The sequence below is a fragment of the Leptopilina heterotoma genome, unplaced genomic scaffold (assembly GCF_015476425.1).
Source record: "Leptopilina heterotoma isolate Lh14 unplaced genomic scaffold, ASM1547642v1 Lhet_135, whole genome shotgun sequence".
NCBI lineage: Eukaryota > Metazoa > Arthropoda > Insecta > Hymenoptera > Figitidae > Leptopilina > Leptopilina heterotoma.
This window is the reverse complement of record NW_025110854.1, coordinates 587,541-613,385: the sequence shown is the minus strand read 5'-3', so window position 1 is coordinate 613,385 and position 25,845 is coordinate 587,541. Positions and strand designations below refer to the sequence as shown.

Sequence of the window (25,845 nt, the reverse complement as noted above, 5' to 3'; positions counted from 1 at the left end):
GATGCCTTATTTTTTCGAACAACTCCAATACTTTTCACTTATTTAACAATACAACACTTTTTATTTTGGAAATTTTTTTTTTTTGAAAGTTCACACTTTAGTAAATTTATATTTTGAACATTTTGGGCTTTGGAACTTTTGTACTGTGGAAAAATAAATTTTGGATCTTTTCATTTTGGAACTTTTTTCCTAGAATTTTTCGATTGGAACTTCCGTTTTGGAACTTTTGTACCCCAATCAGATTTTCCTACTCCAAAAAAAAAAATTGATTTGCGGTGTACGCTCTAACTCGCAACAGAATCATCCAAATAAAAAAAATCATAGTGCATTTGTTAAAGGAGAGGTTTTTTGAGGTAACGCTGGGAGCTTTTTTTTAAATTACCAATTTTACAATAACAAATTAATCGATTTTATTATAGCAAAAATCGATTTTTTGGCTTTCAAGTGCTGCAAAAAATATCAAAAAAATTCCTTCCAGCGTTACCTCAAAAACATCTCCTTTAACAAATGCACTTTGATTTTTTTGTTTTATATGATTCTATTGTGAGTTAGAGTGTACACCGCAAATCAATTTTTTTTGAGGCGCCTGAGAAAAATCTCATCTCGCTCAATTCTTAATATTTTTAAATTAAAATTTGGAGAAATATTGTTCAAATATTATATGCAAAGCGATAAAATAAATTAACTTTCTGCGTATCGCCAAAAAAAATTCTTAAAAACATGCTTTTTTCATCGTTTATAGACCTTACTCCCCCTTTAATTATTTTTATAAAATTCTAAAAAACAATTCAATTATTTTCAAAAGTAATAAAATTGTTCGCAGAAATTCAATTCTGTTAAAAATTTTTTTTAAATTCTCCTCAAAATTTCAAGTATCTTTTATCAGGGACCGCCACCGACACGATGTGACACGAAAATGAGTATCGTGTCGGTATCGTGTCGACGCCCGACACGATGCATCGTGTCGAGAAAAGTATCGTGTCGCGACACGATACGATACCGACACGATACGAAATTAACGTGTCGCACATGTTACATTAAAAAATGCTTTTTATCAGCACATGACGCATATACGGCCATCTTGTAAAAACCAAAATATATATATTTTAAGTTGCGCAGTGTACAGTAGAACGTACGAATGCCTTCCCCCTGAAGTTGCTGCAGAAAAATGATAATTTATTGTCAAACTTGAGTTTCTATATCCCATGCCTAAAAAATTGACGTGTGTTTTGATGTCATCGTTGGTCATCGTTGTAAACATTAAACAGTTTAATGTTTACCATTACATTAAAGTTAAAAATACATTAAAATTTTTAAAAAATGGTAATGAATGGTGAAAAAAAGTTAGTGATTAAAGTGAGGTGACAAATATTTTTATATTGGTAAGTAAAAAAAATGTTTTGTAATAAGAAAACAAATCTAAAAAGTGGTTATGTTAAAAAAAAAAGAATTTTACATAAAGCTTCTTTTAATTCATTGATTCAATAAATAATTTAAATATGGAAACAAATTAAATAATTAGTTATTAAAAAAATATAAATATAAACTAGGAAATTTTTTTTTCAATTCATAACCTTTAAAAATAATAGAATGAAAATTTTTATTAAATAAATTTTTATAACTTTTTCTGCATTGAATATTTTTATCTTTTTTTAAAAATAAGAATCAATTTCTCGTGTTTTACACTAATCAATAATGTTTCTCTTTTTCATTGAGAAATTTTTTTGATATACGGAAAATTAAATTAAATCTGTTTTGATAAAAAAATAAAAATTACTATTAGAATGAAATTAAATTAATAATTAAATTGCTCTATTAGAAATTGCTATTTTTAAATTAGCTTTCACTATTTTTGAAAAAAATTTCTTTAATAAAAATTCGAAAATTTTTCCTCAAAAGTAGTAAAATTTAATCTGTAAATAATAATTTTTTAATAATAAATTGTAGAACGCTGGAATTTGTTTTTATTCTATTAAAATATTCTTTTCTTATTTTTATTTAAATAACAAAAAAAATTTCAGCATCAGTATAAAAGTTTCATGAAGCGGCCGAATTAATTGATCATAGGAAAATTGTATAAAGAAAACAATGTAGGGACAATTTTCATCATTGCATCAACAATTTTCCAAAAATGAAGCACTACCTATTCGTGGCACGCGAGGTTGTCAAATGCGAAAAATGCGTTGTCCTTGGTTTTCAATCCTGGGCGAAGCACGTACCCTAGAACAATTGGAACGAAATGATGGCGAATTGTCTCTTCTGCAAAGTAAGCTTTTCATAATTTTTTCTTAAGTGTTTAAATTTTTAATTTCTCTCATCGGATCTTACCTTCATCCTGTCAGATTTTCAAATTTCATAAGCATTTCTTCTTATTGATTGCATTTTTTTAAAACAGAGGAGAATGCCATCATTGATGGGAGAAACATTTCCCCGCACCAAAACGGAACCGAATGTGTTATATAACTGGTGATTTGCACCAGACTCAGAGTGTAGCTGAAATTGAGTTGATCTGGCGGTGGTTCGAGCACTTCATTGAAGAACGGAATTTCAGAGAAGAATCGAAATGGAATTGGAATTTAAATTAACATGCCGCAAAAGTGAAAAGAACAATAAATTCGCCATTAGTGACTCTGACGTAGGACTCTCAAGACGAGTCACTTTTGAAATTTGCAAGATTTTTTAATAAAAAATAAATTTTTGGGACCAAGAAAATGATTTTTAAATGTCATTTTTATCAATTTTTCGCATATAAATCTAAGTGCCCCTGGAGACGAAAGTTCAAATGAGTTCTTTGGCTTGCTGATTATTTGCCTGCTCGATTTTATCTCTCAAGACGAATCACTTTTGATATTTGCAAGAGTTTTTAATGAAAAATAAATTTGTGGGACCAAAAAAATGATTTTTATTTGTCTTTTTTTTCAATTTTTCACTTAAAATGTAAGTTTCCCAGGAGACGTAATTTAAAATAAGTTCTTTGGCTTGCTGATTATTTGCCTGCTCGATTTCATCTTTCAAGACGAATCACTTTTGACATTTGCAAGATTTTTTAATAAAAAATAAATTTTTGGGACCAAAAAAATTATTTTTATTTGTTTTTTTTTTTCAATTTTTCGCTATAAATGTAAGTGTTCCAGGAGACGTTAGTTGAAGTAAGTTCTTTAGCTTGCTAATTATTTGCTTGCTCGATATCATCTTTCAAGTCGAGTCACTTTTGAGATTTGCAAGAGTTTTTAATAAATAATAAATTTTTGAGACCAAAAAAATGATTTTTATTTGTCTTTTTTTCAATTTTTCACTTAAAATGTAAGTTTCCCAGGAGACGTAATTTAAAATGAGTTCTTTGGCTTGCTGATTATTTGGCTGCTCGATTTAATCTCTCAAGACGAATCACTTTTGACATTTTTAAGATTTTTTAATAAAAAATAAATTTTTGGGACCAAGAAAATGATTTTTAAATGTTGTTTTTATCAATTTTTCGCTATAAATCTAAGTGTCCCTGGAGACGAAAGTTCAAATGAGTTCTTTGGCTTACTGATTATTTGCCTGCTCAATTACATCTCTCAAGACGAATCACTTTTGATATTTGCAAGAGTTTTTAATGAAAAATAAATTTGTGGGACCAAAAAAATGATTTTTATTTGTCTTTTTTTTCAATTTTTCACTTAAAATGTAAGTTTCCCACAAGACGTAATTTAAAATAAGTTCTTTGGCTTGCTGATTATTTGCCTGCTCGATTTCATCTTTCAAGACGAATCACTTTTGAGATTTGCAAGAGTTTTTAATAAATAATAAATTTTTGAGACCAAAAAAATGTTTTTATTTGTCTTTTTTTTCAATTTTTCACTTGAAATGTAAGTTTCCCAGGAGACGTAATTTAAAATAAGTTCTTTGGCTTCCTGATTATTTGCCTGCTCGATTTCATCTCTCAAGACGAATCACTTTTGACATTTTTAAGATTTTTTAATAAAAAATAAATTTTTGGGACCAAGAAAATGATTTTTAAATGTTATTTTTATCAATTTTTCACTATAAATGTAAGTGTCCCTGGAGACGAAAGTTCAAATGAGTTCTTTGGCTTGCTGATATTTTGCCTGCTCGATTTCATCGCTCAAGACGAATCACTTTTGATATTTGCAAGAGTTTTTAATAAATAATATATTTTTGGGACCAAGAAAATGATTTTTAAATGTTATTTTTATCAATTTTTCACTATAAATCTAAGTGTACCTGGAGACGACAGTTGAAATGAGTTCTTTGGCTTGCTGATATTTTGCCTGCTCGATTTCATCGCTCAAGACGAATCACTTTTGACATTTGCAAGATTTTTTAATAAAAAATAAATTTTTGGGACCAAGAAAATGATTTTTAAATGTTATTTTTATCAATTTTTCACTATAAATCTAAGTGTACCTGGAGACGACAGTTGAAATGAGTTCTTTGGCTTGCTGATTATTTGCCTGCTCAATTACATCTCTCAAGACGAATCACTTTTGATATTTGCAAGAGTTTTTAATAAATAATATATTTTTGGGACCAAGAAAATGATTTTTAAATGTTATTTTTATCAATTTTTCACTATAAATCTAAGTGTACCTGGAGACGACAGTTGAAATGAGTTCTTTGGCTTGCTGATATTTTGCCTGCTCGATTTCATCGCTCAAGACGAATCACTTTTGACATTTGCAAGATTTTTTAATAAAAAATACATTTTTGGGAGCAAGAAAATGATTTTTAAATGTTATTTTTATCAATTTTTCACTATAAATCTAAGTGTACCTGGAGACGACAGTTGAAATGAGTTCTTTGGCTTGCTGATTATTTGCCTGCTCGATTTTATCTCTCAAGACGAATCACTTTTGATATTTGCAAGAGTTTTTAATGAAAAATAAATTTGTGGGACCAAAAAAATGATTTTTATTTGTCTTTTTTTTTCAATTTTTCACTTAAAATGTAAGTTTCCCAGGAGACGTAATTTAAAATGAGTTCTTTTGCTTGCTGATTTTTTGCCTGCTCGATTTCATCGCTCAAGACGAATCACTTTTGACATTTGCAAGATTTTTTAATAAAAAATAAATTTTTGGGACCAAGAAAATGATTTTTAAATGTCATTTTTATCAATTTTTCGCTATAAATCTAAGTGTCCCAGGAGTCGTAAGTTGAAATGAGTTCTTTTACTTTTTGATGAATGTTCTGCTCGATTTCATCTCTTAAGACGAATCACTTTTGAGATTTGCAAGAATTGTTAATGTAAACTAAATTTTTTGGACCAATAAAATGATATTTAAAAGCCTTTTTTCAATTATCCGCTATAAATTTGTCCATGGAGACGAAAGTTGAAATGAATTCTTTGGTTTTGTGATTAATTCCCAGCTTTTTATGAAACTCGACTCGGCCTGAGCTCGGCATGAATAGTGAAATGCTCGAAAATACTCGATCGAGCTTCGAGCTTTTTGCACACCTCTAATTTTTTTATAAAATTTCCGCTCACTTTTCGGTACGAATTCCGCTAGTAATTCGTGTTTATTACTAGCGGATTTTTATACAAAATTATTTAAAAATTTCTTTTGGAATTGCGAATGGAAATACGGATGTAACATCTACTGAAAATTTTTTTAGAACAATTTCCCCTCTCTTTTCCGTATGAATTCCGTTAGTACTTCGTATGTATTATTACAAATTTTTAATTTTGAATTAAATTCATTGGTAATGCACACAAATTTCTAGCAGAATTCGTACGGAAAAGAGAGCGGAAATTGTTCAAAAAAATTTTTCAGCAGATATTACGTACGGATTTCCATTTGCAAATCCAAGCGGAATTTTTGCAAAAATTTGAATAAAAATCCACTAGTAATACGCACGAAGTACTTGAGGAATTGGAACCGAAAAGTGGACGACAATTTATCCAAAAATATTTTTAGCTGATATTACTTACGGAATTCCATTCGCAATTCCTAACGGAATTTTTCAAATGTTAAATAAAAATTCTTTATCATTTCACATGAAATTCGTACGAAAAAGTGACCAGAAAATCTTTTAAAAAAATATTGGATCCGCCATTTTGAATTTTGAAAAACTAACATCAGATTTGTTATCAGCGAACGCGAAAACTCCCGAGTAACTAGCTTTAAGCGAAATAGATTAATTATTAACTTTATCGTCGGCCATATTAGATCCGTCATTTTGAATTTTAAAAAACTAACATGGGATTCGTTAATCAGCGAACACGGAAACCCCCGAGTAACGAGTTTATTTATTAACTTTTATTGAAAGTTTATTTTTTTCAATATTTGCGGTGCGTCCAATAATTGTGTGAGAAAAGCAAACAAAGCAGTTTCACCGATTTGAGCAATTTTTGAAAAGAACCCGTTCTTTCATATCGCCTTTTTCTCTGAGATCAAGTCACCTAAACTCTTTCCCGAGAACCTTCTGCGCAGTCCAAAGATCATGAAAAATGATGGTTCGGAGCTAAACGAATAACGCTTTTTTAGTATGATTTCTGAGCGAATTCAGTATGTTTTCATACTAAAAACTCACGACAGAGGGCATTCGAAGCGCATTAAATATTTCAATACCATTTAATGCAAAAATTTCTCTTAGTGCAGGTTTAAGTGGTTTAACATCCGACTTTTTAAAAAGTAGGATATATTTATCTTATAATAAAACTATTTTTTCTAAATGCAAATATTATTTAATACGTAATTGACTTTTAACTATTTCAATTATTGTATTATTTCCTTTTTTATTAGTAAGGTTAACTAACTAGAAGATGTCTGTTACAATATTTATTAGTTATTGGCATAACAGAAATAAGTTTCCCTCACTAATAAAATGCTAACTGCGACAACCTAACTTTCTACAAAAATAAATTGTATCTCTAACCATCGAATTAGCCGCAGTATAGTTTACTAACCAAAATGGTATTTCTATCCATTTTATTAGTTGCCTTGACTACTTCGTTGTCTCAGTGTAAGAGAGAAAATCAATTAGAGTGAAAGAGACAGTAAATTCAAATTTCTACCCGCGTGGTAATGAAAAAATTAGCAAATTCAACTTTGGTTAAAATATGGGCAAAGTATAGCAGGAAAAAAATCGATTTTTTTTCTACCATACTTTGCCCATGTTTTTGCTAAATTTGAAAATAGTAATTTTTTCATTATCAAAAATAGGAATAAATCGATTTTTTTCTCCCATACTTTGCCCATGTTTTTGCCAAAGTTGAAAATAGTAATTTTTTCATTACCAAAAATAGGAATAAATCGATTTTGCTTTCTCCCATACTTTGCCCATGTTTTTGCCAACGTTGAAAATAGTAATTTTTTCATTACCAAAAATAGGATAAAATCGATTTTTTTTCTCCCATACTTTGCCCATATGGTTTTGCTAAAGTTGAAAATAGTATTTTTTTCATTACCAAAAATAGGAATAAATCGATTTTTTTCTCCCATACTTTGCCCATGTATTTGCCAAAGTTGAAAATAGTAATTTTTTTATTACCAAAAATAGGAATAAATCGATTTTTCTTTCTCCCATACTTTGCCCATGTTTTTGCCAAAGTTGAAATTCCTAACTTTTTTTTTCCAAAAATAGGAAACTATCGTTTTTTCCTTCTCCCATACTTTGCCCATGTTTTTGCCAAAGTTGAAAAAAGTATTTTTTTCATTACCAAAAATAGTAATAAATCGATTATCAATTTCATAGTTTTAGGTTATTCTTGACTTTTCTACCTTTTCCTTTTTTTTCTGAGATAGTGACAATTTAAACTAATCGAAAATATCAAAATTCTTTCTAGTTCAAGTGACCTTTGATATTTAAAAAATTATCAAAATTACCAATTTCATAGTTTTAGGTTATTCTTGACTTTTCTACCTTCCCCTCTTTTTTCTGAGCAAGTGACAATTTAAACTAATCTAAAATATCAAATTCCTGACAGTTCGGGTGATCTTTCATAGTTAAAAAATAATAAAAATTATCAATTTCATAGTTTTAGGTTATTCTTGACTTTTCTACCTTCCCCTCTTTTTTCTAAGCTTGTGACAATTTAAACTAATCGAAAATATCAAAATTCTTTCTAGTTCAAGTGACCTTTGATATTAAAAAAATTATCAAAATTATCAATTTCATAGTTTTAGTTTATTCTTGACTTTTCTACCTTCCCCTCTTTTTTCTAAGCTAGTGACAATTTAAACTAATCGAAAATATCAAAATTCCTTACAGTTCGAGTGACCTTTGATATTTAAAAAATTATGAAAATTATCAATTTTATAGTTTTAGGTTATTCTTGACTTTTCTACCTTCCCCTCTTTTTTCTGAGCAAGTGACAATTTTAACTAATCGAAAATATCAAAATTCCTTACAGTTCAAGTGACCTTTGATATTTAAAAAATTATCAAAATTATCAATTTCATAGTTTTAGGTTATTCTTGACTTTTCTACCTCCCCCTCTTTTTTCTAAGCTAGTGACAATTTAAACTAATCGAAAATATCAAAATTCCTTACAGTTCAAGTGACCTTTGATATTTAAAAAATTATCAAAATTATCAATTTCATAGTTTTAGGTTATTCTTGACTTTTCTACCTTCCCCTCTTTTTTCTAAGCTAGTGACAATTTAAACTAATCGAAAATATCAAAATTCCTTCTAGTTCAAGTGACCTTTGATTTTTAAAAAATTATCAAAATTATCAATGTCATAGTTTTAGGTTATTCTTGACTTTTCTACCTTTCCCTCTTTTTTCTGAGCAAGTGACAATTTAAACTAATCTAAAATATCAAATTCCTGACAGTTCGGGTGATCTTTCATAGTTAAAAAATAAAAAAAATTATCAATTTCATAGTTTTAGGTTATTCTTGACTTTTCTACCTTCCCCTCTTTTTTCTAAGCTAGTGACAATTTAAACTAATCGAAAATATCAAAATTCCTTCTAGTTCAAGTGACCTTTGATTTTTAAAAAATTATCAAAATTATCAATTTCATAGTTTTAGGTTATTCTTGACTTTTCTACCTTTCCCTCTTTTTTCTGAGCAAGTTGCAATTTAAACTAATCGAAAATATCAAAATTCCTTACAGTTCAAGTGACCTTTGATATTTAAAAAATTATCAAAATTACCAATTTCATAGTTTTAGGTTATTCTTGAGTTTTCTACCTTTCCTCTTTTTTCTAAGCTAGTGACAATTTAAACTAATCGAAAATATCAAAATTCCTTCTAGTTCAAGTGACCTTTGATTTTTAAAAAATTATCAAAATTATCAATTTCATAGTTTTAGGTTATTCTTGACTTTTCTACCTTTCCCTCTTTTTTCTGAGCAAGTTGCAATTTAAACTAATCGAAAATATCAAAATTCCTTACAGTTCGAAGTGACCTTTGATATTTAAAAAATTATCAAAATTATCCAATTTCATAGTTTTAGGTTATTCTTGACTTTTCTACCTTTCCCTCTTTTTTCTAAGCTAGTGACAATTTAAACTAATCGAAAATATCAAAATTCCTTCTAGTTCAAGTGACCTTTGATTTTTAAAAAATTATCAAAATTACCAATTTCATAGTTTTAGGTTATTCTTGACTTTTCTACCTTTCCCTCTTTTTTCTGAGCAAGTTGCAATTTAAACTAATCGAAAATATCAAAATTCCTTACAGTTCAAGTGACCTTTGATATTTAAAAAATTATCAAAATTACCAATTTCATAGTTTTAGGTTATTCTTGAGTTTTCTACCTTTTCCTCTTTTTTCTAAGCTAGTGACAATTTAAACTAATCGAAAATATCAAAATTCCTTCTAGTTCAAGTGACCTTTGATTTTTAAAAAATTATCAAAATTATCAATTTCATAGTTTTAGGTTATTCTTGACTTTTCTACCTTTCCCTCTTTTTTCTGAGCAAGTTGCAATTTAAACTAATCGAAAATATCAAAATTCCTTACAGTTCGAGTGACCTTTGATATTTAAAAAATTATCAAAATTATCAATTTCATAGTTTTAGGTTATTCTTGACTTTTCTACCTTCCCCTCTTTTTTCTAAGCTAGTGACAATTTAAACTAATCGAAAATATCAAAATTCCTTCTAGTTCAAGTGACCTTTGATATTAAAAAAATATCAAAATTATCAATTTCATAGTTTTAGGTTATTCTTGACTTTTCTACCTTCCCTCTTTTTACTGAGCTAGTTGACAATTAAAACTAATCGAAAATATCAAAATTCCGTACAGTTCGAAGTGACCTTTGATATTTAAAAAATTATCAAAATTACCAATTTCATAGTTTTAGGTTATTCTTGACGTTTTCTACCTTTCCCACTTTTTTCTAAGCTAGTGACAATTTAAACTAATCGAAAATATCAAAATTCCTTCTAGTTCAAGTGACCTTTGATTTTTAAAAAATTATCAAAATTATCAATTTCATAGTTTTAGGTTATTCTTGACTTTTCTACCTTTCCCTCTTTTTCTGAGCAAGTTGCAATTTAAACTAATCGAAAATATCAAAATTCCTTACAGTTCGAGTGACCTTTGATATTAAAAAAATAATAAAAATTACCAACCCTACTAAAAATAAAGTCACAAAACGACAAAAAAATCATCAGAATTTCTGACGTTCTGAGACTGCATTTGTTACGATTGCAGCCACATAACGTCAGGCTTGTGTCATTTTTCATCAGAAAACTTCAAAAGTAGTCAGATTTTTTATACAAAGTCGACACCCTCTTTTACCTGGAAAAAGGTCAACTGACCGTCATAAAATTGAAGGGAAATCTTTTTATTTGTTTATGTTTATATTTATTTAAACATTATACTTGTTTTTCATCGACTTAGAATTCTTCTCACAATATGTTCTTGTTATATAAACAATAATATATCCTTTAGAACTTAAATTCAAAAATGATATCAGTTTTTATTTATCAATTACGGTTTTCGAGATACGTTACAGTTTTCTTAAAAAAATGTTTTTTAAAATAAATTTTAGATATTTGCAATCGTGAAGATTTCTAGATTCTGAATTTATATTCATTTCACCTGAAATATTAAAATTGCAAAACTTTTGAGCAATAAAAATCAGGTTGAAGACCCGAAGCGCGTAACAATAGACCCAAAATTCTATTGTGAAAAAAGGGCTACGCACAAATTTCAAGTTTTTATGGTACTTTACATTTACCAACTATCTTTCGGTGGGGGACTGTAAATTAAAAAAATGAATTCAATGAGAAATAATAACAATCCATAAACATCAGTATTCAACAGTAGGAGCATAAAAAACCTTGTAGTCAGAATTAACCAAAAGCATCAGAAAACGTCAAAGTAGTCACAAAACATCAAAATTCTTCAGGAAACGTCAAAGTAGTCACAAAACATCAAAATTTCTGACGTTTTTTCATTATTCCTGATTTTATTTTTAGCAGGGAATTTCATAGTTTTAGGTTATTCTTGAGTTTTCTACCTTTTCCTCTTTTTACTGAGGTAGTAGCAATTTAAACTAATCGAAAATATCAAAATTCCTTCTAGTTCAAGTGGCCTTTGATATTAAAAAAATAATAAAAATTATCAATTTCATAGTTTTAGGTTATTCTTGACTTTTCTACCTTCCCCTCTTTTTTCTGAGCAAGTGACAATTTAAACTAATCGAAAATATCAAAATTCCTTACAGTTCGAGTGACCTTTGATATTTAAAAAATTATCAAAATTATCAATTTCATAGTTTTAGGTTATTCTTGACTTTTCTACCTTCCCCTCTTTTTTCTAAGCTAGTGACAATTTAAACTAATCGAAAATATCAAAATCCCTTACAGTTCGAGTGACCTTTGATATTTAAAAAATTATCAAAATTATCAATTTCATAGTTTTAGGTTATTCTTGACTTTTCTACCTTTTCCTCTTTTTACTAAGGTAGTAACAATTTAAACTAATCGAAAATATCAAAATTCCTTACAGTTCGAGTGACCTTTGATATTTAAAAAATTATCAAAATTATCAATTTCATAGTTTTAGGTTATTCTTGACTTTTCTACCTCCCTCTCTTTTTTCTAAGCTAGTGACAATTTAAACTAATACTAAAAAAATAACTAAAACTACTAAAACTATGAAATTGATAATTTTGATAATTTTTTAAATATCAAAGGTCACTCGAACTGTAAGGAATTTTGATATTTTAGATTAGTTTAAATTATCACTAGCTCAGTAAAAAGAAGGAAAGGTAGAAAACTCAAGAATAACCTAAAACTATGAAATTGGTAATTTTGATAATTTTTTAAATATCAAAGGTCACTTGAACTAGAAAGAATTTTGATATTTTCGATTAGTTTAAATTGTCACTAGCTTAGAAAAAAGAGGGAAAGGTAGAAAAGTCAAGAATAACCTAAAACTATGAAATTCATAATTTTTATTATTTTTTAACTATGAAAGATCACCCGAACTGTCAGGAATTTGATATTTTAGATTAGTTTAAATTGTCACTAGCTTAGAAAAAAGAGGGGAAGGTAGAAAAGTCAAGAATAACCTAAAACTATGAAATTGATAATTTTGATAATTTTTAAAATTTTAAAGATCATTTGAACTGTCAGAAATTTTTATATTTTCGATTAGTTTAAATTGTCACTATCTCAGAAAAAAAAGAAAAAGGTAGAAAAGTCAAGAATAACCTAAAACTATGAAATTCATAATTTTTATTATTTTTTTAATATCAAAGGTCACTTGATCTAGAAAGAATTTTGATATTTTCGATTAGTTTAAATTGTCACTAGCTTAGAAAAAAGAGGGAAAGGTAGAAAAGTCAAGAATAACCTAAAACTATGAAATTGATAATTTTGACAATTTTTAAAATTTTAAAGATCATTTGAACTGTCAGAAATTTTTATATTTTCGATTAGTTTAAATTGTCACTATCTCAGAAAAAAAAGAAAAAGGTAGAAAAGTCAAGAATAACCTAAAACTATGAAATTGATAATCGATTTATTACTATTTTTGGTAATGAAAAAAATACTTTTTTCAACTTTGGCAAAAACATGGGCAAAGTATGGGAGAAAAAAAATCGATTTTATCCTATTTTTGGTAATGAAAAAATTACTATTTTCAACGTTGGCAAAAACATGGGCAAAGTATGGGAGAAAGCAAAATCGATTTATTCCTATTTTTGGTAATGAAAAAATTACTATTTTCAACTTTGGCAAAAACATGGGCAAAGTATGGGAGAAAAAAATCGATTTATTCCTATTTTTGATAATGAAAAAATTACTATTTTCAAATTTAGCAAAAACATGGGCAAAGTATGGTAGAAAAAAAATCGATTTTTTTCCTGCTATACTTTGCCCATATTTTAACCAAAGTTGAATTTGCTAATTTTTTCATTACCACGCGGGTAGAAATTTGAATTTACTGTCTCTTTCACTCTAATTGATTTTCTCTCTTACACTGAGACAACGAAGTAGTCAAGGCAACTAATAAAATGGATAGAAATACCATTTTGGTTAGTAAACTATACTGCGGCTAATTCGATGGTTAGAGATACAATTTATTTTTGTAGAAAGTTAGGTTGTCGCAGTTAGCATTTTATTAGTGAGGGAAACTTATTTCTGTTATGCCAATAACTAATAAATATTGTAACAGACATCTTCTAGTTAGTTAACCTTACTAATAAAAAAGGAAATAATACAATAATTGAAATAGTTAAAAGTCAATTACGTATTAAATAATATTTGCATTTAGAAAAAATAGTTTTATTATAAGATAAATATATCCTACTTTTTAAAAAGTCGGATGTTAAACCACTTAAACCTGCACTAAGAGAAATTTTTGCATTAAATGGTATTGAAATATTTAATGCGCTTCGAATGCCCTCTGTCGTGAGTTTTTAGTATGAAAACATACTGAATTCGCTCAGAAATCATACTAAAAAAGCGTTATTCGTTTAGCTCCGAACCATCATTTTTCATGATCTTTGGACTGCGCAGAAGGTTCTCGGGAAAGAGTTTAGGTGACTTGATCTCAGAGAAAAAGGCGATATGAAAGAACGGGTTCTTTTCAAAAATTGCTCAAATCGGTGAAACTGCTTTGTTTGCTTTTCTCACACAATTATTGGACGCACCGCAAATATTGAAAAAAATAAACTTTCAATAAAAGTTAATAAATAAACTCGTTACTCGGGGGTTTCCGTGTTCGCTGATTAACGAATCCCATGTTAGTTTTTTAAAATTCAAAATGACGGATCTAATATGGCCGACGATAAAGTTAATAATTAATCTATTTCGCTTAAAGCTAGTTACTCGGGAGTTTTCGCGTTCGCTGATAACAAATCTGATGTTAGTTTTTCAAAATTCAAAATGGCGGATCCAATATTTTTTTAAAAGATTTTCTGGTCACTTTTTCGTACGAATTTTATGTGAAATGATAAAGAATTTTTATTTAACATTTGAAAAATTCCGTTAGGAATTGCGAATGGAATTCCGTAAGTAATATCAGCTAAAAATATTTTTGGATAAATTGTCGTCCACTTTTCGGTTCCAATTCCTCAAGTACTTCGTGCGTATTACTAGTGGATTTTTATTCAAATTTTTGCAAAAATTCCGCTTGGATTTGCAAATGGAAATCCGTACGTAATATCTGCTGAAAAATTTTTTTGAACAATTTCCGCTCTCTTTTCCGTACGAATTCTGCTAGAAATTTGTGTGCATTACCAATGAATTTAATTCAAAATTAAAAATTTGTAATAATACATACGAAGTACTAACGGAATTCATACGGAAAAGAGAGGGGAAATTGTTCTAAAAAAATTTTCAGTAGATGTTACATCCGTATTTCCATTCGCAATTCCAAAAGAAATTTTTAAATAATTTTGTATAAAAATCCTCTAGTAATAAACACGAATTACTAGCGGAATTCGTACCGAAAAGTGAGCGGAAATTTTATAAAAAAATTAGAGGTGTGCAAAAAGCTCGAAGCTCGATCGAGTATTTTCGAGCATTTCACTATTCATGCCGAGCTCAGGCCGAGTCGAGTTTCATAAAAAGCTGGGAATTAATCACAAAACCAAAGAATTCATTTCAACTTTCGTCTCCATGGACAAATTTATAGCGGATAATTGAAAAAAGGCTTTTAAATATCATTTTATTGGTCCAAAAAATTTAGTTTACATTAACAATTCTTGCAAATCTCAAAAGTGATTCGTCTTAAGAGATGAAATCGAGCAGAACATTCATCAAAAAGTAAAAGAACTCATTTCAACTTACGACTCCTGGGACACTTAGATTTATAGCGAAAAATTGATAAAAATGACATTTAAAAATCATTTTCTTGGTCCCAAAAATTTATTTTTTATTAAAAAATCTTGCAAATGTCAAAAGTGATTCGTCTTGAGCGATGAAATCGAGCAGGCAAAAAATCAGCAAGCAAAAGAACTCATTTTAAATTACGTCTCCTAAGAAACTTACATTTTAAGTGAAAAATTGAAAAAAAGACAAATAAAAATCATTTTTTTGGTCTCAAAAATTTATTATTTATTAAAAACTCTTGCAAATCTCAAAAGTGACTCGACTTGAAAGATGATATCGAGCAAGCAAATAATTACCAAGCCAAAGAACTCACTTCAACTTACGTCTCCTGGAACACTTACATTTATAGCGAAAAATTGAAAAAAAACAAATAAAAATAATTTTTTTGGTCCCAAAAATTTATTTTTTATTAAAAAATCTTGCAAATGTCAAAAGTGATTCGTCTTGAAAGATAAAATCGAGCAGGCAAATAATCAGCAAGCCAAAGAACTTATTTTAAATTACGTCTCCTGGGAAACTTACATTTTAAGTGAAAAATTGAAAAAAAAAGACAAATAAAAATCATTTTTTTGGTCCCACAAATTTATTTTTCATTAAAAACTCTTGCAAATATCAAAAGTGATTTGTCTTGAGAGATGTAATTGAGCAGGCAAATAATCAGTAAGCCAAAGAACTCATTTGAACTTTCGTCTCCAGGGACACTTAGATTTATAGTGAAAAATTGATAAAAATAACATTTAAAAATCATTTTCTTGGTCACAAAAATATATTATTTATTAAAAACTCTTGCAAATATCAAAAGTGATTCGTCTTGAGAGATAAAATCGAGCAGGCAAATAATCAGCAAGCCAAAGAACTCATTTCAACTGTCGTCTCCAGGTACACTTAGATTTATAGTGAAAAATTGATAAAAATAACATTTAAAAATCATTTTCTTGGTCCCAAAAATTTATTTTTTATTAAAAAATCTTAAAATTGTCAAAAGTGATTCGTCTTGAGAGATAAAATCGAGCAGGCAAATAATCAGCAAGCCAAAGAACTCATTTGAACTTTCGTCTCCAGGGACACTTAGATTTATAGCGAAAAATTGGTAAAAATAACATTTAAAAATCATTTTCTTGGTCCCAAAAATTTTTTTTTTATTAAAAAATCTTAAAAATGTCAAAAGTGATTCGTCTTGAGAGATGAAATCGAGCAGGCAAATAATCAGGAAGCCAAAGAACTTATTTTAAATTACGTCTCCTGGGAAACTTACATTTCAAGTGAAAAATTGAAAAAAAAGACAAATAAAAATAATTTTTTTGGTTCCACAAATTTATTTTTCATTAAAAACTCTTGCAAATATCAAAAGTGATTCGTCTTGAGAGATGAAATCGAGCAGGCAAATTATCAGCAAGCCAAAGAACTCATTTCAACTGTCGTCTCCAGGTACACTTAGATTTATAGTGAAAAATTGATAAAAATAACATTTAAAAATCATTTTCTTGGTCCCAAAAATTTATTTTTTATTAAAAAATCTTAAAAATGTCAAAAGTGATTCGTCTTGAGAGATGAAATCGAGCAGGCAAATAATCAGCAAGCCAAAGAACTCATTTTAAATTACGTCTCCTGGGAAACTTACATTTTAAGTGAAAAATTGAAAAAAAGACAAATAAAAATCATTTTTTTGGTCTCAAAAATTTATTATTTATTAAAAACTCTTGCAAATCTCAAAAGTGACTCGACTTGAAAGATGATATCGAGCAAGCAAATAATTAGCAAGCTAAAGAACTCACTTCAACTAACATCTCCTGGAACACTTACATTTATAGCGAAAAATTGAAAAAAAAAAACAAATAAAAATAATTTTTTTGGTCCCAAAAATTTATTTTTTATTAAAAAATCTTGCAAATGTCAAAAGTGATTCGTCTTGAAAGATGAAATCGAGCAGGCAAATAATCAGCAAGCCAAAGAACTTATTTTAAATTACGTCTCCTGGGTAACTTACATTTTAAGTGAAAAATTGAAAAAAAAGACAAATAAAAATCATTTTTTTGGTCCCACAAATTTATTTTTCATTAAAAACTCTTGCAAATATCAAAAGTGATTCGTCTTGAGAGATGTAATTGAGCAGGCAAATAATCAGCAAGCCAAAGAACTCATTTCAACTGTCGTCTCCAGGTACACTTAGATTTATAGTGAAAAATTGATAAAAATAACATTTAAAAATCATTTTCTTGGTCCCAAAAATTTATTTTTTATTAAAAACTCTTGCAAATATCAAAAGTGATTTGTCTTGAGAGATGTAATTGAGCAGGCAAATAATCAGTAAGCCAAAGAACTCATTTGAACTTTCGTCTCGAGGGACACTTAGATTTATAGTGAAAAATTGATAAAAATAACATTTAAAAATCATTTTCTTGCTCCCAAAAATTTATTTTTTATTAAAAAATCTTGCAAATCTCAAAAGTGACTCGACTTGAAAGATGATATCGAGCAAGCAAATAATTAGCAAGCCGAAGAACTCACTTCAACTTACGTCTCCTGGAACACTTACATTTATAGCGAAAAATAGAAAAAAAACAAATAAAAATAATTGTTTTGGTCCCAAAAATTTATTTTTTATTAAAAAATCTTGCAAATGTCAAAAGTGATTCGTCTTGAAAGATGAAATCGAGCAGGCAAATAATCAGCAAGCCGAAGAACTTATTTTAAATTACGTCTCCTGGGAAACTTACATTTTAAGTGAAAAATTGAAAAAAAAGACAAATAAAAATCATTTTTTTGGTCCCACAAATTTATTTTTCATTAAAAACTCTTGCAAATATCAAAGTGATTCGTCTTGAGAGATAAAATCGAGCAGGCAAATAATCAGCAAGCCAAAGAACTCATTTGAACTTTCGTCTCCAGGGACACTTAGATTTATAGCGAAAAATTGAAAAAAAAGACAAATAAAAATCATTTTTTTGGTCCCACAAATTTATTTTTCATTAAAAACTCTTGCAAATATCAAAGTGATTCGTCTTGAGAGATAAAATCGAGCAGGCAAATAATCAGCAAGCCAAAGAACTCATTTGAACTTTCGTCTCCAGGGACACTTAGATTTATAGCGAAAAATTGGTAAAAATAACATTTAAAAATCATTTTCTTGGTCCCAAAAATTTTTTTTTTATTAAAAAATCTTAAAAATGTCAAAAGTGATTCGTCTTGAGAGATGAAATCGAGCAGGCAAATAATCAGGAAGCCAAAGAACTTATTTTAAATTACGTCTCCTGGGAAACTTACATTTCAAGTGAAAAATTGAAAAAAAAGACAAATAAAAATCATTTTTTTGGTTCCACAAATTTATTTTTCATTAAAAACTCTTGCAAATATCAAAAGTAATTCGTCTTGAGAGATGAAATCGAGCAGGCAAATTATCAGCAAGCCAAAGAACTCATTTCAACTGTCGTCTCCAGGTACACTTAGATTTATAGTGAAAAATTGATAAAAATAACATTTAAAAATCATTTTCTTGGTCCCAAAAATTTATTTTTTATTAAAAAATCTTAAAAATGTCAAAAGTGATTCGTCTTGAGAGATGAAATCGAGCAGGCAAATAATCAGCAAGCCAAAGAACTCATTTTAAATTACGTCTCCTGGGAAACTTACATTTTAAGTGAAAAATTGAAAAAAAGACAAATAAAAATCATTTTTTTGGTCTCAAAAATTTATTATTTATTAAAAACTCTTGCAAATCTCAAAAGTGACTCGACTTGAAAGATGATATCGAGCAAGCAAATAATTAGCAAGCTAAAGAACTCACTTCAACTAACATCTCCTGGAACACTTACATTTATAGCGAAAAATTGAAAAAAAAAAAACAAATAAAAATAATTTTTTTGGTCCCAAAAATTTATTTTTTATTAAAAAATCTTGCAAATGTCAAAAGTGATTCGTCTTGAAAGATGAAATCGAGCAGGCAAATAATCAGCAAGCCAAAGAACTTATTTTAAATTACGTCTCCTGGGTAACTTACATTTTAAGTGAAAAATTGAAAAAAAAGACAAATAAAAATCATTTTTTTGGTCCCACAAATTTATTTTTCATTAAAAACTCTTGCAAATATCAAAAGTGATTCGTCTTGAGAGATGTAATTGAGCAGGCAAATAATCAGCAACATAAAGAACTCATTTCAACTGTCGTCTCCAGGTACACTTAGATTTATAGTGAAAAATTGATAAAAATAACATTTAAAAATCATTTTCTTGGTCCCAAAAATTTATTTTTTATTAAAAACTCTTGCAAATATCAAAAGTGATTTGTCTTGAGAGATGTAATTGAGCAGGCAAATAATCAGTAAGCCAAAGAACTCATTTGAACTTTCGTCTCGAGGGACACTTAGATTTATAGTGAAAAATTGATAAAAATAACATTTAAAAATCATTTTCTTGCTCCCAAAAATTTATTTTTTATTAAAAAATCTTGCAAATCTCAAAAGTGACTCGACTTGAAAGATGATATCGAGCAAGCAAATAATTAGCAAGCCGAAGAACTCACTTCAACTTACGTCTCCTGGAACACTTACATTTATAGCGAAAAATAGAAAAAAAACAAATAAAAATAATTGTTTTGGTCCCAAAAATTTATTTTTTATTAAAAAATCTTGCAAATGTCAAAAGTGATTCGTCTTGAAAGATGAAATCGAGCAGGCAAATAATCAGCAAGCCGAAGAACTTATTTTAAATTACGTCTCCTGGGAAACTTACATTTTAAGTGAAAAATTGAAAAAAAAGACAAATAAAAATCATTTTTTTGGTCCCACAAATTTATTTTTCATTAAAAACTCTTGCAAATATCAAAGTGATTCGTCTTGAAAGATAAAATCGAGCAGGCAAATAATCAGCAAGCCAAAGAACTCATTTGAACTTTCGTCTCCAGGGACACTTAGATTTATAGCGAAAAATTGGTAAAAATAACATTTAAAAATCATTTTCTTGGTCCCAAAAATTTATTTTTTATTAAAAAATCTTAAAAATGTCAAAAGTGATTCGTCTTGAGAGATGAAATCGAGCAGGCAAATAATCAGGAAGCCAAAGAACTTATTTTAAATTACGTCTCCTGGGAAACTTACATTTCAAGTGAAAAATTGAAAAAAAAGACAAATAAAAATCATTTTTTTGGTTCCACAAATTTATTTTTCATTAAAAACTCTTGCAAATATCAAAAGTGATTCGTCTTGAGAGATGAAATCGAGCAGGCAAATTATCAGCAAGCCAAAGAACTCATTTTAACTGTCGTCTCCAGGTACACTTAGATTTATAGTGAAAAATTGATAAAAATAACATTTAAAAATCATTTTCTTGGTCCCAAAAATTTATTTTTTATTAAAAAATCTTAAAAATGTCAAAAGTGATTCGTCTTGAGAGATGAAATCGAGCAGGCAAATAATCAGGAAGCCAAAGAACTTATTTTAAATTACGTCTCCTGGGAAACTTAGATTTATAGCGAAAAATTGATAAAAACAACATTTAAAAATCATTTTCTTGGTCCCAAAAATTTATTTTTTATTAAAAAATCTTAAAAATGTCAAAAGTGATTCGTCTTGAGAGATTAAATCGAGCAGCCAAAGAACTCATTTTAAATTACGTCTCCTGGGAAACTTACATTTTAAGTGAAAAATTGAAAAAAAGACAAATAAAAATCATTTTTTTGGTCTCAAAAATTTATTATTTATTAAAAACTCTTGCAAATCTCAAAAGTGACTCGACTTGAAAGATGATATCGAGCAAGCAAATAATTAGCAAGCTAAAGAACTCACTTCAACTAACGTCTCCTGGAACACTTACATTTATAGCGAAAAATTGAAAAAAAAAAACAAATAAAAATAATTTTTTTGGTCCCAAAAATTTATTTTTTATTAAAAAATCTTGCAAATGTCAAAAGTGATTCGTCTTGAAAGATGAAATCGAGCAGGCAAATAATCAGCAAGCCAAAGAACTTATTTTAAATTACGTCTCCTGGGAAACTTACATTTTAAGTGAAAAATTGAAAAAAAAGACAAATAAAAATCATTTTTTTGGTCCCACAAATTTATTTTTCATTAAAAACTCTTGCAAATATCAAAAGTGATTCGTCTTGAGAGATAAAATCGAGCAGGCAAATAATCAGCAAGCCAAAGAACTCACCAGTTATATAACACATTCGGTTCCGTTTTGGTGCGGGGAAATGTTTCTCCCATCAATGATGGCATTCTCCTCTGTTTTAAAAAAATGCAATCAATAAGAAGAAATGCTTATGAAATTTGAAAATCTGACAGGATGAAGGTAAGATCCGATGAGAGAAATTAAAAATTTAAACACTTAAGAAAAAATTATGAAAAGCTTACTTTGCAGAAGAGACAATTCGCCATCATTTCGTTCCAATTGTTCTAGGGTACGTGCTTCGCCCAGGATTGAAAACCAAGGACAACGCATTTTTCGCATTTGACAACCTCGCGTGCCACGAATAGGTAGTGCTTCATTTTTGGAAAATTGTTGATGCAATGATGAAAATTGTCCCTACATTGTTTTCTTTATACAATTTTCCTATGATCAATTAATTCGGCCGCTTCATGAAACTTTTATACTGATGCTGAAATTTTTTTTGTTATTTAAATAAAAATAAGAAAAGAATATTTTAATAGAATAAAAACAAATTCCAGCGTTCTACAATTTATTATTAAAAAATTATTATTTACAGATTAAATTTTACTACTTTTGAGGAAAAATTTTCGAATTTTTATTAAAGAAATTTTTTTCAAAAATAGTGAAAGCTAATTTAAAAATAGCAATTTCTAATAGATCAATTTAATTATTAATTTAATTTCATTCTAATAGTAATTTTTATTTTTTTATCAAAACAGATTTAATTTAATTTTCCGTATATCAAAAAAATTTCTCAATGAAAAAGAGAAACATTTTTGATTAGTGTAAAACACGAGAAATTGATTCTTATTTTTAAAAAAAGATAAAAATATTCAATGCAGAAAAAGTTATAAAAATTTATTTAATAAAAATTTTCATTCTATTATTTTTAAAGGTTATGAATTGAAAAAAAAATTTCCTAGTTTATATTTATATTTTTTTAATAACTAATTATTTAATTTGTTTCCATATTTAAATTATTTATTGAATCAATGAATTAAAAGAAGCTTTATGTAAAATTCTTTTTTTTTTTAACATAACCACTTTTTAGATTTGTTTTCTTATTACAAAACATTTTTTTTACTTACCAATATAAAAATATTTGTCACCTCACTTTAATCACTAACTTTTTTTCACCATTCATTACCATTTTTTAAAAATTTTAATGTATTTTTAACTTTAATGTAATGGTAAACATTAAACTGTTTAATGTTTACAACGATGACCAACGATGACATCAAAACACACGTCAATTTTTTAGGCATGGGATATAGAAACTCAAGTTTGACAATAAATTATCATTTTTCTGCAGCAACTTCAGGGGGAAGGCATTCGTACGTTCTACTGTATATTGAGAAATAGGGGGGGGGGTTTAAGCAAACCTTCCTTTTTCTCTTCTCTCTACGACGATTACACATATTTTGAGTATACATTTGACGAAATTGTCATTATAGAATAAGATTTCGTAGATAAGTCAAAATCATTCATAATGGTCATTCATACTACTAACTCTTTCCGGTAATCTCTAGTACATTCTTCCGTGTTTTTATAGATAATATACAATATTGTCGATGTTTTTTTTAAAGCGATACGCTTAATTTACAATACTTTTTTATTTGCTTATTTATTTATACATTTTTAATTTCTTCCTCTTTCATATATTTACTCTTTATTCAGTCAATAAAATATATTAAAATATATTGTTCAAATTTAGCATTAGTCATAAATGTGGCTCAATAATCATTTCCAGTATGAGAAAGGGTTATCATTCAAGAAAGTGATATTTCACCGCATTATGGCCATGTCAATTTAATTATGGTTCTCTAACTATGTCAAATAGATCTACCTTTATTGGTATTCATTCATTTACTCTACCTATTCGCTCCATTCTTGACACTTGCAATTCTGCCTCCCGTTCCCCCCATCCCCTCCTCTTCCCAAAAAACCCCGAGAGGCAATGAAAAGGTCAGGGATGACAAAGCCCCCCAATTGAGGGACAATATATGTTAAATTAAGGGACAGCACAGAATTCAAAAATAAAGAAAAATAAGAAAAAATAACAGGTGACACAACAAAAAATCCAGATGTTCATTACATAAACATTTTGCTTCCTCTTTACGATCAGCAAAAAAATTAACGATAAATATATTTCATTTTTAAATCATTTTTAATACAATTTAACATTTATAAAATAAAGTTCATTCGTCTTAATAGAAAGAATAAAACTTTCTTATACTGTAATATGAATCTAAATAAACAAAAAATTTTTAGTAAAAAAGTGAATTTTTCAAATTTGATTGTAATTATTTCTACAATTTTCAATAGAATATATACTTTACATACATCAATCGATTCGTCTTGATGCAAAGAATAAGATTTTTAATTTATTTTTCAATAAATAATAACATTTTATTGTAAAGCAACATGATTTTTAAGAAAAATGAATTTTTATTAAAAGTGCAAATTTTTTGTCTATAATTGGTTTTAATTCTATAAATTTAAATACAATATATACTTTATATATACCAATCGATCCGTCTTGGAGCAAAGAATAAGATTTTAGAAACAAATGAGTAAGATTTTCTTATATGGCAACATAATTTTGCGGAAAGAACTCATTTTTTGATAAAAACGCGAATTTTTCAGCTTTAATGGTGATTAACTCTGTAAATTCTCATACAATTTATACTTTTTATATACCAATCGATTCGTCTTGATGCAAAGAATAAGATTTTATTATATATTAACTTCAATAACCAACTTAAAAAAAAATTTTTTTTAGAAAAGAGTCAAAAAAAAATTTTTTTCTGAGAATTTTTTAAAGTTTATCAATCCATTTCGAGATATTTTTATGATAAATATACCTGGTAAATTTTAGCCAAATTCGTTAAAACCTCTTCGAGTTATCGTGTTCACAAAAATCGGGATCCACATACACACATCCATACATACATCCGGACAATTGTTCAGGGTCTTATATAACATAGTCCTATATAAAAGAAAATTTGTTAAAAGGATTTTTAAAAATTTTGTAAATTAAATGACTACAAAGCTTCCTCCACGAGGAAGCAAAATAGAGAAAAAAATAAGAAAAAAAGGTGTGTATTCAGGAGACTACTCATACTCTCCTCTCTCACTTAGTCCGTGTTCAACCACCAATATTTAAATGCTAATTTAGTTTTGTTCATAGATCTTACATCTCTAGCTGATAATCTTATAGAATATCTAGATTCTATCAATTTATTATTAAAATCGTTCTCATTGTATTTAATCTTTCTATCTCTAGCCTGCCTTAGTTAATGATACAGTATGGGTATTCCTCCCTCATTCATAATAAAACCCCTTCTATCTAAATATAAAAATGTTTCTGGTGCTAGATTGCCGCTTGTTACTAATTTTATTAATTCATTCTCATTTTGCAAAAAGGGTGTTGGTATAAGATAGGGTTGATATTGTTTTTTGATGCCCTCAAAATGTGGTCTCTTATAAGACCAATAATGAAGACATCAATTCTTGAAATATTTGCCAGATTGTATAGCTTTTGGTTCGATATATGCTTCTCAAAGTCTGACTCCGCGTCCCGGACAATTCCCAAGCAGGTGCGGAGGCAGCTCCTTTCGAAAATTCTAATTTTCTCCATATATGAGGGTGAAATCCCATACCAAATCTGGCACCCATACGTAATGATTGGACGAATTAACAATTGATAACAAATTATTTTTACCCTAGCCGTAAGTTTCGATGATAAAAAAATGTTTTTGTAATGAAAGAATGCTTTTCTTGCTTTTTCTAGTGTAATGTTTACGTGTTCATTAATTTTTTTTGTCATTTCGTCAATCAAGGGTCTGAATACCCGGTAAGAAACGAGGAATGGAAAAAGATTAAATTTCCAGAAATATTCTGTTAAATGAGGATTTTTTAATCTTTCTGAATAGGCGAATTTCCAAAAAAAAACAATTCCTCTGTGAACAGCAAATTATCAGAAAAATTAATTCTTCTCTATTGCTCGTGTCAATGAGATGATAAAAAAGAATAGACCTTTCCATTTAAGAAATCTGTACTGCGCAAGCGCGGAATATATATATAGAACTTCCGACAAAGTTTCGAGCACTTTTTGTACAAAATGCACAGTGCCAATGTGAAAAGTAATTAAAAAATATTACTAATGAATGTAGAAAAAAAAATTAGCGTGTATTAAAAATGAGCAGTATCCCTGAGAAAAATAATCCACAAAGGAAAAAAATTGATGCACAAAAAAAATGTTTTGGGAATTGCAAAAGTGATACTCGTTGCAAGTCTTATTTGACTGAAAATTATTACTTTATTTCTTTCCCAAAACCGTTTAACAGTTAGAAAATGAAATATTAGGAATGAAAATATTCGAAGTAATTGCAAAACTTGTCAAGTATGTCAAAAATGAGACCTGTTGGTAAGGTTATGTTCATAACATAATCTT

At 28.2% G+C, this 25,845-nt stretch overlaps 2 long non-coding RNA genes across 4 annotated transcripts; one reads left to right on the top strand and one right to left on the bottom strand.

Annotated features, from left to right (window-relative positions):
- The first annotated feature begins 1,101 nt into the window (after window positions 1-1,101).
- LOC122497690 lies at window positions 1,102-2,888 on the top strand. 2 transcript variants are annotated; one of them, XR_006301155.1, is made up of 3 exons: window positions 1,102-1,361; window positions 2,022-2,266; window positions 2,396-2,888. It is a non-coding gene; the product is annotated as an uncharacterized LOC122497690 (long non-coding RNA). The 2 variants fall into 2 exon arrangements; XR_006301154.1 differs by having other exon boundaries at window positions 1,102-1,382.
- An 18,466-nt stretch (window positions 2,889-21,354) lies between these two features.
- LOC122497679 lies at window positions 21,355-22,967 on the bottom strand. Of its 2 annotated transcripts, none has more exons than XR_006301151.1 (3): window positions 22,478-22,967; window positions 21,593-21,837; window positions 21,355-21,463 (listed from the first exon to the last, which is right to left on the bottom strand). It is a non-coding gene; the product is annotated as an uncharacterized LOC122497679 (long non-coding RNA). The 2 variants fall into 2 exon arrangements; XR_006301152.1 differs by having other exon boundaries at window positions 22,499-22,966.
- Between the last annotated feature and the right edge of the window lie 2,878 nt (window positions 22,968-25,845).